This window comes from Megalops cyprinoides, chromosome 17 (assembly GCF_013368585.1).
Source record: "Megalops cyprinoides isolate fMegCyp1 chromosome 17, fMegCyp1.pri, whole genome shotgun sequence".
Taxonomy (NCBI): Eukaryota; Metazoa; Chordata; class Actinopteri; order Elopiformes; family Megalopidae; genus Megalops; species Megalops cyprinoides.
In genome coordinates, this window is record NC_050599.1 from 27926013 (window position 1) to 27950435 (window position 24423).

Genomic DNA, 24423 nt, shown 5'->3' on the forward strand with positions numbered 1-24423 from the left:
TGTCAAATCCTGGCCTCAACTTTCTGCTGTACCACTGCATCAGATCCTGGCTTCAACTTTCTGCTGTACAGCCTTGGGAAGGCTTTCTTCAGTATGGCCTTTGAAAATCATATAATGTCTACTATGCACTTCCACATACAGATGAAGAACTCATAACATGTCAGCACAACATTCCCTGTGGGATGTTGCCTCAAATCCCAGTGAATCAGCAAAAATGGTTTTCTTCTCTGATGTTTTCATGCAGGATTTGTCCCGCAACTTGAATGGGGTGAACTGTTTGGGACATCTGGGTTTAATCTGACTGATTGTTCGCTTTGTAACAGAATACACTCTATCCGCAGGCTGGTTCTTTGTTGATTGATTGATCGTTTGATTGCCCTTTTTTCAGTTTTCCGCAATTGGTGACCCACCTTTGAATTGCAAATGAAATCTGCTTGATAACATCTGAGTGCTTAACGACGATGAAGAATGGCTGGAAGGCTGTGGCAGAGCGCTGTGGTCTGAGTAACAAACAGACTTTTATATACCCTTGTGGACACGATAGGTCCATTTAACAATTTTTTAACAATATAAACAATTATAAATAAGAGGGAGAACAAAAATAAATCTGCTTGGAATTAGCTGTAATTGGACCTCTTTAAACACAAGCTCCATTTTTCAGCATTCTGCATGCTTTAGTTCAACTTGCAAGGGTGGAGGTGGGGGTGGGTGTGTGAACTTGGAAGCCTCATAGAGATCTTTGGTCCTGCTATTTATAGGGTCCGTAAAGTTTTTTTTTCCCTCTTAATGAGCTCAAGTAGCTGTGCTCTAGATGAGATTATGGAGAAGCGTTAATTGCCATTGGTATGTCCTGTTTACAAAATAAAACTCTGTATGTTAGAAAGTGCCCATTCAGCGAACGGCTAACTGGAGAGCTAATGGTCATGCAGGGTTGAACCAGGTCAGGCCTCGGGGGCAACTTTTCAGTCTTCCCTCTATCTGTGTCTCTTTTGCTCTCTCTCTGTTCCTCACAAATGCACATGCATACACTCACACACATGCACACATACATACACACCTGAAAAGGTATTTGCCCCTTCAAAAACCATCTGCGAGTTTGCTTTTTATCTTTTGTGCAGCAATCTTGATTTTTGTAATTAATTAAGACCTCCCGCTTGACCTAATGTCCGCCAGCGATGCATCAATTCCTGGAAGAGCACCGACAAAAGGCAAGTGCGGAGCCCCCTTTCGTTAGACTGAGCGGAGATCAACAGCGGCTACAATGCCCCTTTTCATCGCCATGTTTCTGTGTTGTCCCCGCCGCTGTGAGCACACCAGGACAGCACAGGGTCCTTTGTATTCCAGATGGCCAGTCGCTGTGTAGAATCCAATCCTGCTGGACCCCTGAGGCAAGGCAGTTATGCAGTCTTGTGTTGCTTAATTGTATGTATATTGTATATTGTATGTTAAATGTAGTGTATACCAAACAGAGGGTCATATGTGTGTGAGGAGTTTGGGCAGGGGGAATGGCAGTTTCCCTCTCTATGGGAGAAAACCATGATGTAACACTTCCTGCGCAGAGCCTGCAGCCAATGAGGCCCTCCGCTCATCCCATTGGTGTTTCCGGTGGGACTCACGTTCCCTCACAGGGTAATTTATGGGGTCCGCTATGCTGAGGTATGAGCATCCATCACTGGGCGCACAGCTGGTTTTCCTGTGAACAGGGTCAGCATCAGAGTGTGGCGCAGGGTTTAAGGGGGCACACATGCAGGCCACCATCTCTGAGACTTAATTTTAAATGTTCTCAAATCCAAAACATTTTCAAAACCAGATATAAGTTGTCTTTACTGGATTGCTTAGATGTATTGTATTTCATGCACTTTTCTCAATGGAAGCACATCACAGTGCTGACCAACACTTTTGTGCCTACAGTCAAATTCTCAGTGACTTCGATGGCCCAAACAGAGGGTGGGTCAGGACAAGTGCAGCAATTGAAATCAGTGATTTGCAACTGTGATCGCAGTGAACGGACCACCTGTAACCCAACGGTATAAGAAACAGCTCAACAAGATCCTCAGTTCTTCAGTTAAATTTTTTTGGTCAGACATGTAGCTCAACTTACAGAGGAACAGCTGCTTCAGGGATGAATTATCAGAATGTAAATTAGATGATTTTGTGAAGACACAACTTTTGAGAAATTCAATGACTTATTCTTTTGACCACGAATCTCTGGACATCAGCAAGCAATCACAGCTACCTTGGAGATGTATCTTGCTGAGCGTTAATTGGATCTGGATTGTGTCAGTATTGATTCATCCAAGTTTTTTTCTTTAATCTGAGATATTTGATGAAACAGCAATCATGTAGATTTGTATTTTTTCAAGCCCACATTCGGGATATTCATTTCATTTCGGGGTGATTGTTGCTCACCACAAAACCAGGGTATAAATATGCAAATAGGGAATGAGACATTTCTTAGTCTCCTTTCTGTAGTGGTGTTCTTGTCTCTTTTCTCTGGTGGTGTCAACTCTGGTGATATCATCAGCTGATGCCTGAATGATGCCATGCATGAACTCAGTGTTCTGGGAGTGTTGTTAATCAGGTCTAACATGTTGCTCATGTAACTTGGATGGATACACTTCTGTTCTCTTGTGCTGGAAGTCTTTCTGGATAAGAGTGTCTGCAAAATGAATGTAATATAATGTACTATAATCTCATCTGGAAAGGTGACCTCCAGTGGGGCTTGTATCCCCTTGCTCATGGCATTTCTCTCATGTGGGACCACTCCATCACTCCACAGATTGGAGACACCATGTGTCAGCGAATCACAGGTTCACAGTGTGCCCTCAGGACCAGGCAAACCAGAAAATCATCTATAACCCACTGACCAGCCTAGGGCTGGGAATTTCAACCAATGTACAGCACACTGCTAACACTGCGGTGTGGTCCAGAGAGCTTCGCCAGAGCATGTGTCAAACAAAAGTGCTGTGAAGTAGGAAAAAACAGTCCCTTGTTTATTCAAAAAGCCACGTTCCATCCCTCTCCTCAGTAAAGTACGCTTGATCCAAGGAGCATCTTGTTTTGGGTTTCATAATTGGCCCTTGCTGTTTTTCATAACCTTTCCTCCAGAGAGCACTTTGGCCTGCTCTTCCCTCCAATAAATACAGCCGGGCTTCCATAGGAAGTGGAGGGATTTGGATTTGTGCACAGAAGTCATGCCAGTTACTTGCGGGCTGCATTTTTTTTCATTTTGGTTTCTGGCCCGCAGAGTGAGGAGGCCTCTACGTCAGCGGGACTGTGTTCGGACGTAGCGTTCCAGGGAGAGAGATGAGGGGCCCGTCTGTCAACGAGCGTGTGCTGGGCCTCACCGCCAAGCTGGAGAGGGAAGCTTTGGCCTTGTGTCCATCTGGCAGCTTTGCTGAGCCCAGATGTACTGCTTTGCTCTTTTCTCACTCAAGTGAGTGGGGCAAGAACTTTCCCCCAGGTTTCTTATGATGTTATTTTGAATATCAAACTATTTATACAAAAACACTCTATTCTAACAAATATTCTATTTGATTTATTGGCATCATTAATTCTACAGACCTGCTATGATGAGGGATGTTATTGAATATGTGAGAATTGGATGAAGTACGGAACTAATGAACATTTTACTGAAAGTTTTTCTTCTTTTAAAAAGGCAATTTGTGATTGCATACATGTTATTCCGGGTTTCACAAGCTGTAATCTAAATCAGTCCTAAAACTTGCCAAGGTTCCCCACCAGGAGTAAAGATTTTAACAAAAAATTGTTGTGTGATGTACAATACTGACACTATGCTATTGGCTCTATCTGGTGGGTGGGATCCTCATGTGGAGTCTAGCATGTGTGCCACTTAGCACACCTACACCCACTTCCTGTGAGACACTGCATTTACCCCATTTGCGTGAAATTGTTTTTTTTTTTAATGATTGGATTAGTCTGATCAGTTATGGCAGGGGGAGGAGTCAGGGGGTTTGGAACTGACATTCTTATAAGAGTACATGGGAGAGGCAAAATAGAGTGTGACGGTATCTTTGCATTATTTTTACAACTTAGCTGTGTCGTTGCACAGGGTCACTGGGATCTTAGATTGTCAAGAGAATGAAATAAAACTGCTTCTGACCTATAAAACAGTTCTGTATGAGAGTAATTATTTGTTCTTTTCCTTATTTTCATTATGTTTTAAGCAAGTGATCTGTTGTTTATGAGCAGCTCAAGAAATAGTGATGTGCACCCACAGCAAAAATTTTATGCATGTTTATGCAACATTTGCACTCGATTTATCTAGTGACCTCATTTTTGTATAAAAAATTTTAAAAAACAAAAAAAAAAAAAAACAAAACACATTTTGTGCAACACTCTGGTTGTGACAGAACACTTGCTTGTTAAATCAATTTGCTGTGGTAAGTAGGTTTATTTTATCGGATTACCCAATCGCTTGGAGAAAGTAGAATTTGGAGAGCAGAAACCAAAAACCATAATTCCAGTATACATATGAAATTGTATGTATATATATGTATATATATGGATGATGTAACAAATCTTAACTGGCATTTCCTTTCTGGCCTGAAATACAACAGTTAGGCAGCTTGTCCACCTCCATGACTGGCACAGAAGCACCCTCTGCCAATCCCAGTGAAGCTGTGATGTGTCTATGTGTATATGCCAAAATTTGTAATCCTGTATACTATATGTAAATATATGTTAAAATACAAAACATGCATTTTTAAAACTACCAGTTATAATTACTGTCACATTTGCAGTTGTGTGTGTTTATGTCAGATTGTATTTCCAATAAATATTTTTCACTACATTTTACAATATTTTCAAAACAATTATGAATGAAAGTGGCAGTAATTTGCGTAGTGCAGTTTGGGTTTGGCAGTTGTGGCCTGTGAAATGCAGTGACAAAACTTTAACCTAACCTCCCCATTCTGTCATGTGAGTCATGTGATTGGTGCATGCATGGTGTTTTAATAACCCCTAAAGTCCAACCAATTGAACTCTCCCCTCATTAACTGAATGCTCTCCATTAACGGTATTGTGGGTGGAAAATTTGAGTATTTGAGTCTACAGGTCCTTCTCAAAAAATTAGCATATTGTGATAAAGTTCACTATTTTCTGTTATGTAATGATAAACATTAGACTTTCATATATTTTAGATTCATTACACACAACTGAAGTAGTTCAAGCCTTTTATTGTTTTAATATGGATGATTTTGGCAAAAAAGTAAAGAAAAACCAAAAATCCCTATCTCAAAAAATTAGCATATGTCATCCGACCAATAAAAAAAAAGTGTTTTTAATACAAAAAAAGTCAACCTTCAAATAATTATGTTCAGTTATGCACTCAATACTTGGTCGGGAATCCTTTTGCAGAAATGACTGCTTCAATGCGGCGTGGCATGGAGGCAATCAGCCGGTGGCACTGCTGAGGTGTTATGGAGGCCCAGGATGCTTCGATAGCGGCCTTAAGCTCATCCACAGTGTTGGGTCTGGTGTCTCTCAACTTCCTCTTCACAATATCCCACAGATTCTCGATGGGGTTCAGGTCAGGAGAGTTGGCAGGCCAGTTGAGCACAGTAATACCATGGTCAGTAAACCATTTACCAGTGGTTTTGGCACTGTGAGCAGGTGCCAGGTCGTGCTGAAAAATGAAATCTTCATCTCCATAAAGCTTTTCAGCAGATGGAAGCATGAAGTGCTCCAAAATCTCCTGATAACTAGCTGCATTGACCCTGCCCTTGATAAAACACAGTGGACCAACACCAGCAGCTGACATGGCACCCCAGAGCATCACTGACTGTGGGTACTTGACACTGGACTTCAGGCATTTTGGCATTTCCTTCTCACCAGTCTTCCTCCAGACTCTGGCACCTTGATTTCCGAATGACATGCAAAATTTGCTTTCATCCGAAAAAAGTACTTTGGACCACTGAGCAACAGTCCAGTGCTGCTTCTCTGTAGCCCAGGTCAGGCGCTTCTGCCGCTGTTTCTGGTTCAAAAATGGCTTGACCTGGGGAATGCGGCACCTGTAGCCCATTTCCTGCACACGCCTGTGCACGGTGGCTCTGGATGTTTCTACTCCAGACTCAGTCCACTGCTTCCACAGCTCCCCCAAGGTCTGGAATCGGCCCTTCTCCACAATCTTCCTCAGGGTCCGGTCACCTCTTCTGGTTGTGCAGCGTTTTCTGCCACACTTTTTCCTTCCCACAGACGTCCCACTGAGGTGCCTTGATACAGCACTCTGGGAACAGCCTATTCGATCAGAGATTTCTTTCTGTGTCTTACCCTCTTGCTTGAGGGTGTCAATGATGGCCTTCTGGACAGCAGTCAGGTCGGCAGTCTTACCCATGATTGCGGTTTTGAGTAATGAATCAGGCTGGGAGTCTTTAAAAGCCTCAGGAATCTTTTGCAGGTGTTTAGAGTTAATTCGTTGATTGAGATGATTAGGTTAATAGCGTGTTTAGAGTACCTTTTCATGATATGCTAATTTTCTGAGATAGGAATTTTGGGTTTTCATGAGCTGTATGCCAAAATCATCAGTATTAAAACAATAAAACACCTGAAATATTTCAGTTGGTGTGCAATGAATCTAAAATATATGAAAGTTTAATTTTTATCATTACATTATGGAAAATAGTGAACTTTATCACTATATGCTAATTTTTTGAGAAGGACCTGTATAAGCTGCAGGTCTCTGCATTTTGCTGCTGCACCGTCCACTTCTGCACTAATCCCTGAGTCGTCCCCATCTTCAGACAAGGACTCTCCTCCCTTCACAACTCGTACCTGGTGTTTGTGCTTTCCTCCACACAGTTTTGCAGCAGCTGGAACATGTTGTGCAAGGCATATGCGGGGGTCACTGGCCACTTGGTCACGACCACAGGAGAGAGAACAGTATCTGTGATTGTGAGACGCTGTCTGCCTGCCTGACATACACACAATCCCTTTGTTATCAGGCCTCCTCAATACACCTGTCACAGACAAACAGAAAATGATCCTGCCAGCTCAGCACAAGCGACCGAAGTCTCTGGTGAGACCGCACTCTGATCAATGCTGATGACACAGACACAGGTAACCCTTACCTTGAACGCTTAGAGCAGTGTTTCTCAATCCTACTCCTGGAGCCCCCCTGTCCTGCATATCTTCTATCTATTCTTGCTGCTTGATTAAATCGGGTTTAATCAGCTAATCAAAAGAGCCGCTGAGGAGTTCAGTCAGGTAGGTAGAGCAGGGAAAGATGGAAAATGTGCGGAGCAGGGGGGCCCCAGGAGCAGGATTGAGAATCAGTGGCTTAGAGGATTTGGTCACTAAACACTGCTTGTGATACTTTACCTTATGTTTGTTTAGCGAAGTGGCTTACATAACTTGAGTTTCTACATTAATATACCTGGATAGTAACTGAGGCAAGCATGTAGCCCAGGGGCCCCACATCAGCAGCCCACTTTATGTATTTATGTATTTATGATGGGAATGGCACTGAGGCTGACCCAGGCCTCTCCTTTTGCTGGGTGCTTCTTCCTCGACATGACACTTAAGGGTTAATGAGCGGTGAGAGTGACACTGTGCTGTCCTCCCATACCCCCCGACATTCTTCTGCACATTATGCTGTAGGCAGTGCGTCGTTGGGCCTAAGTGTGCAGAGCTCATTACTGCTGACTGAATACATACACACAGCCTTGAGTCCAAGTGGGAGCTTTTCTAGGTTGTTTTGATACATTTTTCAAAAGCCTATGGTGAAGTGCAAAACTCATAACACAAAAGCCCATAAAGCCCCTAAAATTCCTCCTTTGACACATTGTCTCACTTTTACATATTAAAATTCCTCAATTCTCTTTCGTTATTCTCGGTTGTTTAAATCCCTTTGTCTATAATAAGGCTGAATTTTATTTATTTAAATATCATGCTTTATTTAACCAATAAATGAAGAGACTTTAAATAGTCTCTTTGAGATTTAAAATGTTTGACTGCTATTCTATGCTGAATGCTAGGTGCTATTCTGGGAAAGCACCTTATTATGATGTCATGTAACAGTACCTGTGCTCTTTCTCCTCAGCTGACATCTATATGAGAACACAGAGCAATAGAATAGATCAAAACTGCATCACAATGTGAAAGGCTGTGTGCAAGCAGCAGCAGTTTGTAACACTGTCTAGCCAGGCCACAGAGGCGCTGGCTGTGGCCACGGTTGTGGTCAACAACTGAGAGCGTGCCATAAACCCAGGGGAAATCAGAGCAATGATAATCAACCGTGCCATAAACGAGGCTTATGATTGTCACAGCTTGACAGCTCACAAGGCTCAGCTGTGAAGACATCAGCTGTTGACTCCTTTACCCGAGTACTCTGTACCGAGAGCTGGTGAGTGAGGCGTGCGCAGTACTGAGGACACGGCGTGTTCTTCACTGAAGTATGACTGTAATTGCTCAACGACTGCTTATAGTAGCACTGCTATGAGGCGCTAGGTAACGCTGCTGCTGTCATCCTGTACCTTAGTCAAGTGTACAGGGTGACAGGAAAGGGACGGCAGTGTAGAATAGTGGTGAGGAGCAGGGCTCATAAGTAAATGTCACTGGTTTGATTCCCTGCTGGGGCACTGTTGCTGTACCCTTGGGCAAAGTGCCTAACACAGAATTGCCTCCATAAATATCCAGCTGTATAAAAGGATAAAATTCTAATCTATGTAAATTGCTCTGGATAAAAGCATCTGCAAATGCCAACAATGTAATATAATACAGTGTAATGAACACATTTGGGGTCACTACCCATATGTACTGAGCCTCTTGCAAGTCCTCATGAAGCCCTGTCTTGAATGTGATTTTCTCAGCGTTAGGAGTGTTTGTAGCATTTCATGAGGCAGGACTGCTTTTGTGGATTAGGTGGCAGAAAGCCAGAAGTGCTCCATCAGATATTTAATAGCAGCTTTGTTGTCATATCTGGCAAAAGCATCAAAACACAAACTGTGCTTGCCATTCATATTCTGGTTTCCATTTCATAAACATATGTTAAAGGAGGATTTTCTTTTCCAAACTGCTCTTGGGCGACCCTCATTGACACCTCTGTGTTGTCTCTCTTTAGTTTACCTGTTGCCACATTCAGATTGTGCTGCCACATTCAGGTGTAAGCCAGTAAACCACAGTTCACAGGTGTCACACGAGAGCCATGTAATCATGCACCAGTACCCTGCCACCTTTGAAGGAGGACCTTGCACTGGGTAAAAACAGAACTCGAAGTGCTATTTACTGCGAGCTTACTTAGAGCTGGAAACACGCATTAGCCTATCAGGAGGGAGAGGGTTTGATTAGCACCTATCAAAAGAGCCTATCTGAAGAGGTGGTGAGATGAGGTGAGGTACAGGTGTAAACGTGCAGCCCTCCCCCACACACGTACACAAATACATCCCAGCTCCCAGGCGTGCAGGCACATTCCTTAAAAAAACTAATGCAAGTGTACCGTGACATGGGAACAGTGGATTCCTCTTCTCGCGTCACCCCCCCCCCCCCCCCCCCCCCCCAGCACTCAGGTGGCTACGGCCCCCCCCCGGATTAAGAACTGTGCCTGCTCTCCACAAGATTTCCCCTCCGTCATGAGGGGGGGTGGGGGGGAGCGCAGGCATTAGCTGTTTTCCTCGTTACCCCCAGCTGTATGCACAACTGAAACGAGCTGTATCGTTTCTTGTTTTTGGCAGGGGGCCTGGCGGGTCTGTGAATGTGCTGCAGTGCTGGAGGCAGGGCTCCTCAGGTCGCAGCGTTGCTTCACCGTTTACCGCTTGGGGCCCCTCTCCCCCATCACAGTTCGTTGGGCCGCATTTCAGAACAGGCACCCCACCCTCCTTTGTCCCGTTGAGCGTCTGTTGGAGTTTGGAATTTGCCGTCTTGCTGGTTTCCTCTTTCCTTGAGAGAGCACACCCTCGTCGCTCACTTCTGTTCCTCCCCCATTGGCATGAGGGGTCGACGGCGGTAGATGGCGGCGGGATTTACAGTATTTGTCGCTCCTCAATCACAAGCTCAGGCCCCACCGCGTGTCAGCGGTGTGAGAGACGAGCGTCCTAAATGAAAGCCAGCTGCCAGTAACAGGCAGACTATGCTCGTGCTGAAATGGAGGACAGATTTGTTGACCGCATGTTTTCCCTGGGAAATGTAAGCAGTGGCAAGTTGGCCCATCACTAGCTTGCAGAGTCTTTTGACAGCGTGTAGGGCTGTGTAGCACAGAGCCAGTGTGTGCTGCAAAAAGCATTAAATTCATTTGTATGGAAAGAGCAGAAATTATGCAGACAAACAAATTATGCATAATGCACTACATTATTGTCATTTAACACATGCTCTTATCCAGAGTGACTTATAATTTTATATATTAATACAGCTGGATATTTACTGAGGCAATTGTAGGTTAGGAACCTTGCCCAAGGGTACAACAGTAGTGACCCACAGAGGAATCAAACCAGTGACCATTTGTTTGCTGCTCCTTACCACTACACCACACTGTTGCCCTATGGAAACCCATCGTTTGTCTTGGAAGTCTGAAGCCGATGTCAGGGGTTTGAGTTTCCTCCTTGACCTTGTTCATGAGCATGAAATAAAATAGTTTCAGTTGGAATGCGTACCACGCAATGCACAGCGCAGGTTCTTCATGCAAGCATGAGCACAGCAACCCACTCCCACAGAGGCTCACTAATCCACCAGAAAATCTTTTTATTTGGATGTTCCATGCCAATTCCTTGGTTGTACTTTTTAAGGGTGGAAATGATTAGATTATTGCACCCATTTGAAGACCAGAAACCCTGAACCACCTGCTCTAAGCCAATAGAAGGAGTCTGTTGACTGTCACTCATTACTGGTTCACACTCGCATTGACCTTACACCTACAGTTGAGGCAGGACAGATCCTCCTTGGATCCAAAAAAACCCTTTTTTTCAGCAAACTCCATCCCCATCAAATGATGATTTAATATTCTTGTGTGCCACAGAATTTGAGGATGGCAGGGTGTTGAAATGCTTTCAGTTTGCAGTTTGGCCCTGGGATTCAGACAAGAAGACTGAGAGAGATTTTACCAACATACATAAATTACACATAAACTGCTTTCTTACCACAGGGGTCAGAAACAAACTGGCCACAGGCAAATAAACAATGTATTAAATGCATTAATATTTGAAAGTTGTGTACTTCTTGAAGTGTAGTGAATAGGCTATAAACAGTACCAGAGTTAACTAGTAGATGGCAGTGATTTCCAAAGCTATGGAGATAATTAAACAGTTGGCTATACCCTCTTGGTAAAGGAGGTTAGCCAGTTGGCTGAATCAGTAGCTCCAAAGTTAAGCAGTTGTGTCTTCTGGGTACTTCTTTTGAACACAGTGTCTATTCAGCATCTCTTGACCAAGAGGTAATAGCAATACACAATTACTAATACTAATTACTTATGGAAATGCACAATATAAGGTGTTTGCTCAATCAGAACAATGGTTGGCAATGATATTTCATAAAGATTCACATTAAGGTTGCCCACTGTTTGTGCACGAGCCAAAATGGAGGCAGATGCAGTTGTTCCTGCTGAAAAGAGCACTGCGCCCTGAGGCAGAGAGCTGGAAACCACTGCATTAAAAGTCATGGAGTTGGCGAAGTGCCTCAGCTGGTCCCAGATCCCCTGTCCTGGGCCCTGTCCGCTGCTGATCCCTGCTAATGCACTGCGGTGCCAGTGTGCACTTCAGAGAGGAATTCAAACTTTCAGAGCTATTCCTGTCCTTCTCAAAGTGCACACTCCCGGGAAAAATGCTCTCCATTCTGTCCTCGTTGGATGTTGTCTTAGCGATTCTAACAACATTAGCATTAGCATTAGCAAGGACTGGAGATGACTGGGACTTCCGAGTCCTAGCTCTCCTAAAAGAAAGAGACAATGCGTTACTGTACATTATTATCATTTAGCAGACACTCTTATCCAGACAGACTTACAATTTTTATGTTAGTCATTTATACTGGATATGTACTGTTGCAATTCTGGACTAAGTGCCCCACCCAAGGGCATAACAGCAGTTCCCCAGTGGGGAATTGAACCACATTGCTGCACTGCTGTCCCATTTAAAAGGAGATTTAACCTACCATGGTAAAAATGTTTATTTGCAATGTATCAATACATTAATAATCAAGGCACCCATCCTCTAAGCGGCCATGGAATTCATTCTCCATCGCCTCCATCTTTCTGTTTGTTAGCTGCACCTTGTTGTGACCTTTTTCCCCCGTTATAGCATTTATGTTTCATGGGTATTGCACATGCATATGCGCGCACACACACACACACACACACACACACACACCCAGACACCCAGACACATGCTTGTGCAGACCTAAGCAACAACACACACATGTACACTGTGCACATGAGGACATGAACAGAGACACATATGCATTTGCCCCCTGTGCCAGCCTTCCTTAACCTGGGGCCTGTTTCACAAAGCAAGATTAGCCAGCTAACTTCAACAAGATGTTCCCAAAAGTTAGCCTGAAATTCTGCAAGCGTGCTCCAACTGTCGCTGACTAACTTACCATGGCGCTATAACTCCTAGTCCAAACCTGCCACAGAGCAAGCTAAGCTGAACTAAGCCTGGCTTGGACCATCAAAGCTGGCATGTCTCATCAATTACCATGACACATCTACTGGACATTATAATTCACTTGAGAGTGCCATACAATCAGCCAAATGTACATTTCATCAAAGCAGTTTTCATGCCATTGCAGCTAATCTATGCATTCTGCTCAGGCACGCTCATTTACTAGCAATGTAACACAGAATGTTTGCATTAAAGAGTTGCCCAGCTACTCCCGAGAGAACAAACTGTTACACATCATTTTCAGTTTCTCCTAATGTCATTGGTGTTGTGTATGGCACCCAGATCAGTACAAAGGCTCTGAAAGGAACCTGTTTATGTGAACATAAAGTCCTTGCACAGCATCAATGTCTATTTAAAAGGCCTTTACTCGCATGCATGATAGATGCAGTAGTGCTTATCTAACACAATGCCAAAGCCCACATAAAGTAGCACAGTGACCTTGGATAACTAGGTCTCATACGGCATGTTCTCAGATGATCAGTTATTCAACCACGTCTGATTGCAGACATGGAGGCATAGCGGTCTAACATGCATTACTCACTTGTTTTAGAGAGTCCATGATACATGCTGAATTTGAGCAAGGTGAAGAGAGGTTTTGTGTTCATTTCCACCATGTGTTTCATAGTGACGTGTCTGTTAAACTGTTCTGCATTTTAGGCCGCCTTGATGGCCTCTTCCTAGGGGACAGGGGTCATGCCTGCCACAGATACTTTGTGACCCCTGACCCCGAACCAGTGGCAGGTGCAGAAATGCACTATGACAGAGCAAGTACAAAAACTGAAGGCCAGCACCAAAATGACCTTTGGCATTTTAAAAGTGTGTTTCCACTGCCTCAGGGAATTATGGGTTACTTTGGTCAGGGCCCACGACATTGCTGTGGCCTGCTTGGTACTCCACGACCCAGCCGCAAAGAGGGAGGAGTTCCTCCCCACTCCTGCTGCTCAGTGAGGGTATCGCCTCAATGCATTTGCATGGCCAGGGAAGAAGAGCTACAAGAGATAGAACTGCACAGCCATTGAGTTCATCTGTATTTATGTCCTTTTAATATTAACTGTATAGTGCATTAAAACGTCTTTTGTCTGCTCCAAAATTAAATTCATCTGCATGAAAAGAGCACAAATTATGCAGACAAAGAAATTATGGAAGGTCACTCCTATGGAAAGGAAAAGCATAAAACAACAGCAATTCATTGACGCAATTCTGACACCGTCACTTTGACGGTACTCATACATTACTTATTGTCATTCAGCAGACGTTTTCACACAACTCGCACATTTTAGAGAGTCCATCATATGCACTGTATTTGAAGAAGGTGAAGAAAGCATTGGTTTTCTCATGTTTCTCTTATGTGACTTACAATTTTTATCCATCTACACAGCTGGAGATTTACTGAGGCAATTGTGGGCTGCCCAAGCAGTACCCCAGGGAAGAATCGAACCAGTGACATTTTGGTTACAAGCACTGCTCCTTACCACTGCCACAGTGTGGCACTGTTGCATTTGGGCAAGTGTTTTATATGGAGCATACGGACATCTAGCAGTTTATCCAACAATTTCAGCTCACTCTCCACTTACTTCTTTTCAGTTTCCTGTATTCAATGTCTCAGAAGGTCTCAATATCTGAAACAAAACATAATGGCTCAATTTCAGCAGTCAAAGGAGGACACAGCTCTGGTGGATTTACCACTCAGGATAATAGTATTGGAGAGCTGTATGATGAATTAGTCATCATCCTGTTCTCCCCAAGCCTTTAAGTAGCTTGGCTAGGCACAGCTGGATCTGGATAATCAGTCTCCTATAGAAATTGACTACACATCCTTGCACTTGCACTTGCACTTGAAGAAACACTTGAAAAGGTTTATACTTACATTTTCACAGCCACCCATTACCTCCACAGCAGGAGCAGAGCATACAGTAGTTTCATCTGGAGATCATCTCCATAAGAATGAATTCATGAGCAACAGATTTTTGCCGATGACTTGAATACAGTTAAGTTTTCCCATGTATAAAAACTGAAGACAAAAATTGTCACCATTAGAACACATGGTAGTGTTTGGTAACAATGAGCATGTGAGTTGTTCAGTGGAGCGTTGTGGTAGAATGAAGTGGTTGCTGAAGATGCCCCTAAAATCACTGAATAGATGTTGCTCTTCATTCTGCAGTAAGGGGTGATGCTTTGTCTTTGTTCACTGCTCAGCGTTCACTTCTAATGAATCAGGTAACTCTCCAAGAACAGAGTCTGTACTTTTTATCAATTTAGTAATTCCACCTTGGACAATGTCCTTATATTTGATCCTGATATGGACCCAGGTCCTTCTGATATCCACTGGATTAGAACTTTTTGTTTTCATGCATAGAAAACAAACATTATCTTACATGCAAAGATCACCTCTAATGACTTAAGGCCATGAACCAATATTTGTTCATGACTACTCATCAACCATTAAATATTGTACAATTACCAAATGATCTACCTACGACAAAGATGCTTTTGAGTACAGCATATCATAAATCCATATTTCATTTTAGTGACACGTTAGTATTGATATGCTAGCCCGTTTACTGTAGATTGGCAGATACACTATATGGACAAAAGTATTTGGATGCCGGATTGTAATGACATTGTGTTCAAATATAAATACTTTAATATGGAGTTGGTCCCCCTTTTGCAGCTATAACAGCTTCCACTCTTCTGGGAAGGCTTTCCACAAGATTTTGGAGTGTTTCTGTGGGAATTTGTGCCCATTCATTCTATAGAGCATTTATGAGGTCAGGCACTGATGTTGGACGAGAAGGCCTGGCTCACAATTTCCGTTCCAGTTCATCCCAAAGGTGCTCGATGGGGTTGAGGTCAGGGCTCTGTGCGGGCCAGTCAAGTTCTTCCACATCCAACTCATCAAACAATCTCTTTATAGTCCTTGCTTTGTTCACTGGGGCACAGTCATGTTGGAATAGAAAAGGGCTTTCCCCAAACTGTTGCCACAAAGTTGGAAGCATAGCATTGTCCAAAATGTCTTGGTATGCTGAAGCATTAAGATAGCCCTTCACTGGAGATATGGGGCCTAGCCCAAACCCTGAAAAACAGGTGTGGCCAAATACTTTTGTCCATATAGTGTATTTCATTGTGGTCTCCTACATAACTATGCAGTGGAGGATTTGATTTGCAGCATTCGCACCTTTTCAGACGCACAGTTTGATCATTTTATTCTGACTTGTGTTAATTACATCACTTTATCACAGGGTTAATCTGAATCGTTAAATCGAGCAAAGATTAACATAGTCAAGCTTGCCTCATGAAAAAGCCCCTTGGGGACCCCGATTGGCAAATATTTTCAAATGAGTAAAATCTCTTTCGGCAAACATTGGCAATATGTTCAGGGTTGTAACATGCTTTAATGAGTGATGAAGCCATTTCTTGCTTCAGGGAGTGATGGACTTTGGGACACTGTTGAGGGAGGGAGCAACAATACATCAATATGCTTGTGAAGGACAGAGCCTCACCTGACCCCAAAGAGTCCATGCAGCTTTTACAAATGTTTTGTTAAATAGTCAGTGCCACATTTCTGTTTGTATGTTTAAACACAAGAATGTTTAAATGTTCATAATTTGGAGGATTCTCCATGTTCAATAACATACCATCTTACCAAGGGTTTCTCTGTATTCCGTTAGCTTTACTGAAACCCGGGTAATTGTAAATGTCCGTCTGTAAGAGGAGTGTGTTTGGGAAGAGGTTAGCCACTGGCTAACAAGCATCACCTGTCTAATTATCAGCAGGTGTGTGACTGTTGTTTTGCCGTTAGCTGAGCAGTCAGTTGTCTGCTGTGGTCATGTGTGGGATCTGTTGAGTTTTTTAAAATAAATAATTTATTTTTTTGGAATTTTCCTTTTCTTTGTTTATGGGCATTGTAACAATGCATCAACAACAAAGTTAGTATTTGTCATAATGGGCATTCATAAAATCAAACTCAAAAGCATTGGGTTTGTCTTGCACTGTGGGGAAAGCATGCAGAAGAAATTAACAGTGCAAGTTAAAATGATTGTCAGTTTTAAAACTGCAGAAGATTTTATTGCACCAGCATGGTATTTGTTTGGTTATCAAGGTCAATGTTTTTGAATCAGAATGTCAAAGACCACACATGTATCCTCAAAAGAAAGTGATAAAACATATCCTTCAGGAAGTGACTGGATTTTATGGGGACATTTTGTTATTTTGGTAGGGGTGGTGTTTGCTTTACTCTGTTCTACCCATGAGTGCTCTTTTTCATTTGTCAGTGATGTCCTGTCCGGCACATGCTTGTTCTGTCATCGTCCCCCCCACGACCCCAAATATCGCCTGTCCTCCCATGCAGCACCAAAACTGTGTTTTGTAACAGTGTGGCACCATGTCTTGACTGGGTCAAAACAAAGCCATTCACAGACACATCTGCATGACACAAGTATTCCTTTAACAGACGCCATTATTCAGAGTGGCCTGCATAACAGTTTTCACACGTTATCCATTATATGGCTGGATATTTACATATGCAATTCAGGCTAAGTAGCTTGCGCAAGGGTAGAACTGCAGTGCCCCACAGGGGAATTGAATCTCCAGCCATTGGGTTACAAGCCTTGTTACTTACCACGATGGAACAAAACTTCACCGCCCACTGAAATCCAGTATGTAAGATAGGCACCACTCAGTGCCATTGCTCAAGTGAAAAAGTCTGCACTCTTTTTTAACTTTTGGAGTAGCAGCTTCCAGCTGCCTACGACAAGAGTATGCCTCTGCATAGTATGCAGGCATCTGTGTGTTCCAGCTCTGCAGAAGTGATCACAGTGGCATTTTTTACAATGATTTGAGACTGACAAAATGCTGTTTTCACTCCAAGGCAAAGCAGAGTGCTTAGTTTGCCAGCTTCGAGCTTACTGATGTAGTTCAGAGGCTTACATAATCAACCGCTGCCGTTACATAAAGAAAGACAGACAGGGTTTTATTATCACAAGGAACAAAAGACACATTCAGGTCTCCGCTGCAGAGAACAAGCCCCCCGAATTCTTTGGATTTCAAAGTCGTTTGAATGCCTCATGTTCTAGAGAGACGAAAAGCGAGCCTCTTCAACATTCAGTGTCTGTTTTTGTACACTGGTCATTCTACCAAAGATGTTCTGCTTGATCTGCTGTATTTTGCAAAAACAAAAACCCCACCCCCTCCCCTGGTGACATAAAGAAATTTACTACTGTTAAAAGTTACTACTGAGGAGGAATTTATGTCATACCTGCACGTCACAAAAGCAGCCTGCTGATTGGGTATTTTATGTCAAACCATGAAAAAAGTTGCCCAATGTGAAAAGCCATCCTCTCCCTCTAATAGCCAGATTAGGAGCAATTAGGCAGGCAGCTGTCAGTTTTTAGCATTTGTGTAGCTATGACTGTATGTACAAAGATTCCAAGACCCTCAAGACCAGAATAAAAAGAAAGAAGTTTTTTGATGAGTCTAATTCCAACCATTCATGTCAGGAGGAACGAATGTATGCCAATTATTAAACTTACTTTAAGTTCATTATGTCAATGGATATGTCAATGGATAGCTTTAAGCTCCTCCAGGAGCATAAAATAACCTATGAAAACCAATATTTCTGAGTCAGGGCCATGGGAATTCTGAAGTTTAGGCAGTTCCTTTGGTAGCTACACGGGAGCTGAACCTTGTCTGGGAATGGTTTACCTGCAGAGGAGATTAGGGTATTCTTTAGGGTGCTTTCATCCCTGCACCTGATGACATATCTGTTCACACCGTGGAATCCTATGAGACAATAGGGCACAAACAGGTTTATTGCACTAGCTTACCCCAAATGGACAGTGTGCACTGGTCAGGGTTCAGCTTTAATGAGAACCAAATATGCATTTTGCAGAAGACAGAATCTGTTACTCCACAGTCGTTTAACTTGTCTTTTTCTTTGCAGAATTGTTCAGGAAATCCTATTGAATTCAAACACACAGGGAAAAATAAATCAGAAGAATTAGAGCTGTAATTCAGAGTTTGCTGAAATCTGATGGCAGAAACAACAAGAAAATATCATCTTTGCCTGTTCATTAAAAATTCCATTGCATGCAGATCTTACACACACAACACAACACACACACACAAACACACACACATACACACACATATGTAACAACCAAAGACAGATAAACAGACGTACATGCAAATATCCGCACACATGAGCATTACCCAGAGAGCATACAGTAATCCCTGAAGCACTTACAGGATGAAACAAAGCAGCTTTGTATTTTATGTTTCCTCATTCATTCATTCCTTTTTTTGAATCACCATACACTTTGCTCACCTCACCTGCACCCCATTAAGCTTTAGCTCTCCCGTATGCCTTCAGCTTCAGCTCTCCTGTATGCCTTCAGCTTCAGCTCTCCTGTATGTCTTCAGCTTCAGCCCTCCTGTGCACTTTCAGTTTCAGCTCCCCCATACAACTTGTCAAGGTGATAGGAGCCACATGTGCCATTCTAAAAATTGTAGAATGCCAGGTTAAAGGTATAGAGCCCACTCATCTGGGAAAGTGAGTATTTTGGCAGAGAGAGGTGCGCACAGAGGAACCTGCCTGGAACACAAGGAAGAACATGCAGCCTCTGTGCAGACTGGGTGAAGCAGGGCCTCTAAGTGCCACTCGCGCACCCCTTTCGGCTGGCCCATTCCTCCCGCTGCTTTTTTCACGGGTCATCACAGGTAATGCCTCCAGTGCAGGGGAGGACGCACATGAAATGTTTGGGCTGCTAAATAAAAACCTGCTTAATCTAGCAGGCCCTCCAAACATCCGCCCCACTTGGCCCTCCTGCAGATCAACAGTGACGTGACAGTGCATTCCTTGGCAAATAACAGTTGGGACGCGCTCTATGTGGGCCAGGCTGCCACGTCAGACAGGGGAGGCCAGAAACGGTGGGAGGCTATACAGTTAGATGTTCCAGACCTTGTGGTGGAGGGAATTGGAGAGTCCCCTTTGTCCCCTACTGGACAGGACTCCGTCCACTCCGTCAGCCTAAATGTGCACCCCAGGACATTGTTTGTGTGCTTCAAATCCCTTATCCAGTGCCTTACACAACCTGCGCTTTTATATGTTTGCCCGTTTTCTACACACATACCGGTGTTTGCTGTAGTTTGCTGGGGTGAAGGGCTTTGCTCCAGGGTACAATGACAGTACCCCATCTGGGGGGGAGCATTAAGCGGGGTTAAAGCGGCGACCCTCCAGTTATAGCCTTAGCTATGAGTCCCTTTAACCACTGAGAAGCCGCGCCTCATTACCACCGCTAAACTGCAGCAAGTCAGCTGAGGGCTTTGAGAGTTAAGCCAGGTGGCCCTGCGCTGGGCTTGCAGCAGCAAGGATTCATTGTGAGCATATTTTGCAGCTGGTTCACATTCCGCTGGAGAACACGCGGCCTCTTGGGCCTTCATGCTTAATTTGAATTTGGCAGATTGGAGCCCAATCCAACTCCGCTTGAGAGCCGGGGCGATGACGTCACCACCGCAGGAGGGCAGCGTTCCGGGAGGGCCTCTTGCAGGGGAGGGGAAGGGGGGGGGTGGAGTTGGGCCATGGCAGAGGCTCCGGGCACCATCACATGCAACTGGGAGGCTTCCATAACAGAGGCTGCCTGCTCCTTTTACATTGTAGAAATGCAAGGCTTTGCCATGTGTTTCATGTGAATGCTCATGACCATGCTCAGTCATGGAGGGGTCAACAGGCCTTTCTTGGGTCTGTGGTTGACAAGCCCTTAATACTCTGATTGCTTGAAATTCCTCCCTGGAATTGTCTCTTGACACTAAGAAATGTGACCGGTTAGGGTCCTGACCTGTTTTATGCCGCACTCATTCACAAGCAGTGAAGCAGGGAAGCCAAAAGCAGTAGATTCTCCCCAGCAGGCAGCCTGCTGGACGCTGTTAGAATTATGAAGGGCTCTGTGTTTAAAATAGCACTTTCTGCATGTCAATTTCAGTCATGCCGCACATTCACCAGAGCTGAGGCAAAACACAATTTTCCCTGCACGTGACTTTGACCTCATTTCCAAGCTCTCACTTTAAAGGAGAGTCATGAACTCTTAATAAGGCATGAGATCAGAATCTGTTAACTGTGAAAAACATTTTTAAGCATTTGCAAAGGTTGCACTTCAGGAACATCTATCAACAAAAGCCCTCATTGATCGTTAACTGCTTACTTGTGGACTGATTATTCAATGAGACAATGGTGCATTGTTACTCCGGAGCGCCTCAGTCATCAAGGTGATTGCAGGCTGAGCCCTGCAGCCTGGGTTCGAATCTAGACATGTAGACGGGAAAAGTCGGGTAGTCGGTTCCATCAGGGCACGTAAGTTGTCCAGGATTTCTCTCAGGCCCTATGATTCATCAGATACCTGCAAGTTGCTCTTATGACATCAGTGGAGTAGCACCTGTCCTCCAATGAGTGTTGGGAATTGTGCTGTTACTTGTAGAGCAAATAACTGTTGGCTGCACATGAGCACTGCTTTCACCTCATAGGATGCATAAGAGCAACGAGATGAAGAGACCCACATGCACTCCCTGCACCCACCCCTACACACAATCTTCAGCAGAACAAAGCCAATTTGCTCCACTGCTCATTGTCAGCAGATAAGCCTGGTTTCAAACTTAGGCCACAAGGCTCGGCCCAGGCAAACGCCTTACTGGCTGAGTCATTTGGGTGCTGCTGTGAAATGAAATCCTTTAACCATTGCATGTGTGTGAGGTTGGATCCCCTGTAAATGACCTTCACCAGGTCCATGGACAGCTATGTTTAAGAACAATTTCATATACTTTAAAAAGAGTTGCAACCAGCAAATCACAGTGGGTCATACTGTGTGCACTCACTAGCATTACATAGAATGGACACAAAAAACATACATTGAGAAAATTTTTGAAAGTGGTGATGTCCTTCCTAGAATAAGCTACATGTTCCATTTATCCAGATACAAAGGGGAATCTGGACTTGAGAATATCTGGAGTACAATGGTTTCTGAAAATGGGTGATAGGACAATACACGGGTATATGCAATTGATTGATTGATTGACAGAGGGAACCATACTGGAGCCTGGTGTCTGGTAGTCTAGACAACTGGTTACTGAAATGAAATGACAGGTCACTGCACACAGGCGAGGAGAACAGTAGAAGGCCAAACAAGTGTGTCAGAATCAGTTTAAAGACAAACTCATGGAAGTGCTTTCACGCAGTTTCTGGCTAAGGGATTGGCTGGAGGAAAGAGCAGCACATACACAGTGTCCCTGTGACCAACAGTGGACTTCCCAATCTCTGCTCAAATTTACATTTTTTTCCCCTGCCAAGTCAGTGTTCCCTTACAGAGGAAAGCTGGGTCACTGCATGCACTTTGTACTGTCCTGTCAGTCATACGGTCAGATTATGCATGTCTAATAATGTTATGAAGTCACACCAGTTATCAGGAAAAATCAAAAAAATGATTTTAATGCTGGTCTGAAGGCACAAGTTCATAGTTGTGAGGGGAGAGTCCAATGGTTTCATGGATCAGTGCTGACATCTGTTGGAATGATACCAAATTACAATCGCGTCAAACAGTGCCCTGCTAAGCTTAGAATAATGTTTATTTAATACTGAGTCCATGCTTAATTTTTTGCTCAAACTGATAAAAATAGTATTTTAAGTGAATATATAACAAAATTGTTGGAAAAGTATGGCCAGGTATTGTTTTGAATGTGAATATCATATGAACATTCACAATTCATTCTAATTTGACTTTGTACATTAATTGGAACAAAGCAGTCAACACAATGCCCAACATGTTTGTGGTCTTGGTTTTAGCTCTGATACTTTATAGTAATCATTGAGGTGTTACATACTTTTTTACAAGCTTAAACATTATGACTAAAAATGTGTGAGACGTGCAACGCTCTGAGGAAGTGTAATCCTTGCTTAAATGTTTTATACAATGTTAAGGATGAACCGCTTCATGGTGTTATTGAATCTGGGCTTGGAATTTTCCAGTGCAGGAGGCAAGTAGAGGGCAGCAAAGACCAGTGAGAAAAGCACCTGCAGCCATACTGTGAGTAGCGCGCTGTTAAATTCGGTCCCACATGACACAAGAAGATGGGGGAGATATGGCTGTGATGCACTGGCACAGTGATCCGGTGAGGCCTCCAACAGTAAACTCTGTTCCTCCCAGTCCTTCAGAGACATCAGTTGCCTGCCAATCAATGCATTTTCACTTCAGGGCTCCTAACTCTTCAGCCAACACAGGCAAGAGGTTCACTCTTGGATTAAACAGCATTTTATTATAGAGTTCAGTAACATAGTTCAATTAAGAAAGAGTCAGCAAACAAATCAGACCACCACTACTTGATGATGTTGATGGTTTCTGTGGTTTCTCTGGTAATTTCTGATCTCTTGGGAAACTACAAGATTCTCAGATTTCCATGTCAGGTCAGCAGGGACAGAGAGTGTGCCTCCAATAGGACTGCCTAATGCTGTTTTGAATACTTCTGGAATTTGCTGAATGAAATTTACATTCATTCAACAGCATCACAACAGAAGACAGTCATTCATTAAAAAAGTTCAACTTATGTGAACGCTGAATAAACCCTCTCCTAAAACCACTTTTGTCATGTGAGTGTGCGTGGGTGTTGCAGGCAGGTTGACATGCATCTCTCCTGTCAAACGCATATCATCAAATCCGCATGCATGATTTTGCCTAACATTGACAGACAAAGGGAGGCTAATTTGGCGACACAAACTGCACCGTAAAGGCAGGACTGCTGGGTAGCCTTAGAACTTCACTCACACGATAACTGCTACAACAGCCACCAGAAACCTGGCTTCGCACCACAACGTGTTGACGTGCCTTAAAACGTCACTGCATATTTTCCCTAATTATAAACGGAAAGCGCATGAATGCAAATAGCTTTAGGAGCCGTGAACCAGAATGCATGTACTGTAAATGATTACATCTCAAGTGTAAAGGTTAATCCTGTTTTCCATGCGAAAGAATTTTACTTAAAGAAAACACAGCAAGGTACATATTGACAGAGGACTGTTTGATTCATTGTATTTGCTGACACGCTCCCGCACATGGGACAAAAATCCATTCAGTCGATTATTTTGTACTTTTGGGCAACTTTGACGCAGTAGCGAAAGGTCAAAAATATTAAAATAACCGGAGCGCCGAGTATATTTCATACGTAAACTTCATTAAACTGCACAGCAATTAGTTATTTGTCGTGATTCATGTTTTTATGAATCATGAAAGTGCATTTAGCTCAAACGAACTGATGGCATCAAACTAAACGTCAAAGTGTAAGTTCATAGCAATTAGGTGGCTTACTGAAGCGCTAGAAAATGCAAATCAGCTCAGTTGCTGAGCTGAGAGACGATGTGGAATCAGTAAAACATCAGTGTGCTTATTCACTTCTGTATGTAGCACGTTGCAAGCAAGCAAGCACGTTGTCCTTTCATTTGTGGTGTCGCTTTAAAGCAATGTTTAGCACATTGTTGATATTTACTGTCACGCACCGTGGAGCACACTGTTTACGTTAAGCTCCGTAAGCCGAAGACTGTTTTCCACTTTAATGCAAATTTAATGGCCCATAATGTTTTTAGAATAAGTTTTTAAATTTTTCCATTACTGAGAAAAATATTGCGAAATTGTGTGAGTGTAATCCTTCCATTTGGTCCAGACAATCTCTTCTGCGTTGTTTGCCCTGCTGTCTCGTTTCGCTGCTCTAACGCTTTCGTCTAGGGGAAAGGTACCCAGATATCTATGCTAAATCCAGATATCACAAATGTACATAAACGAAACTATAT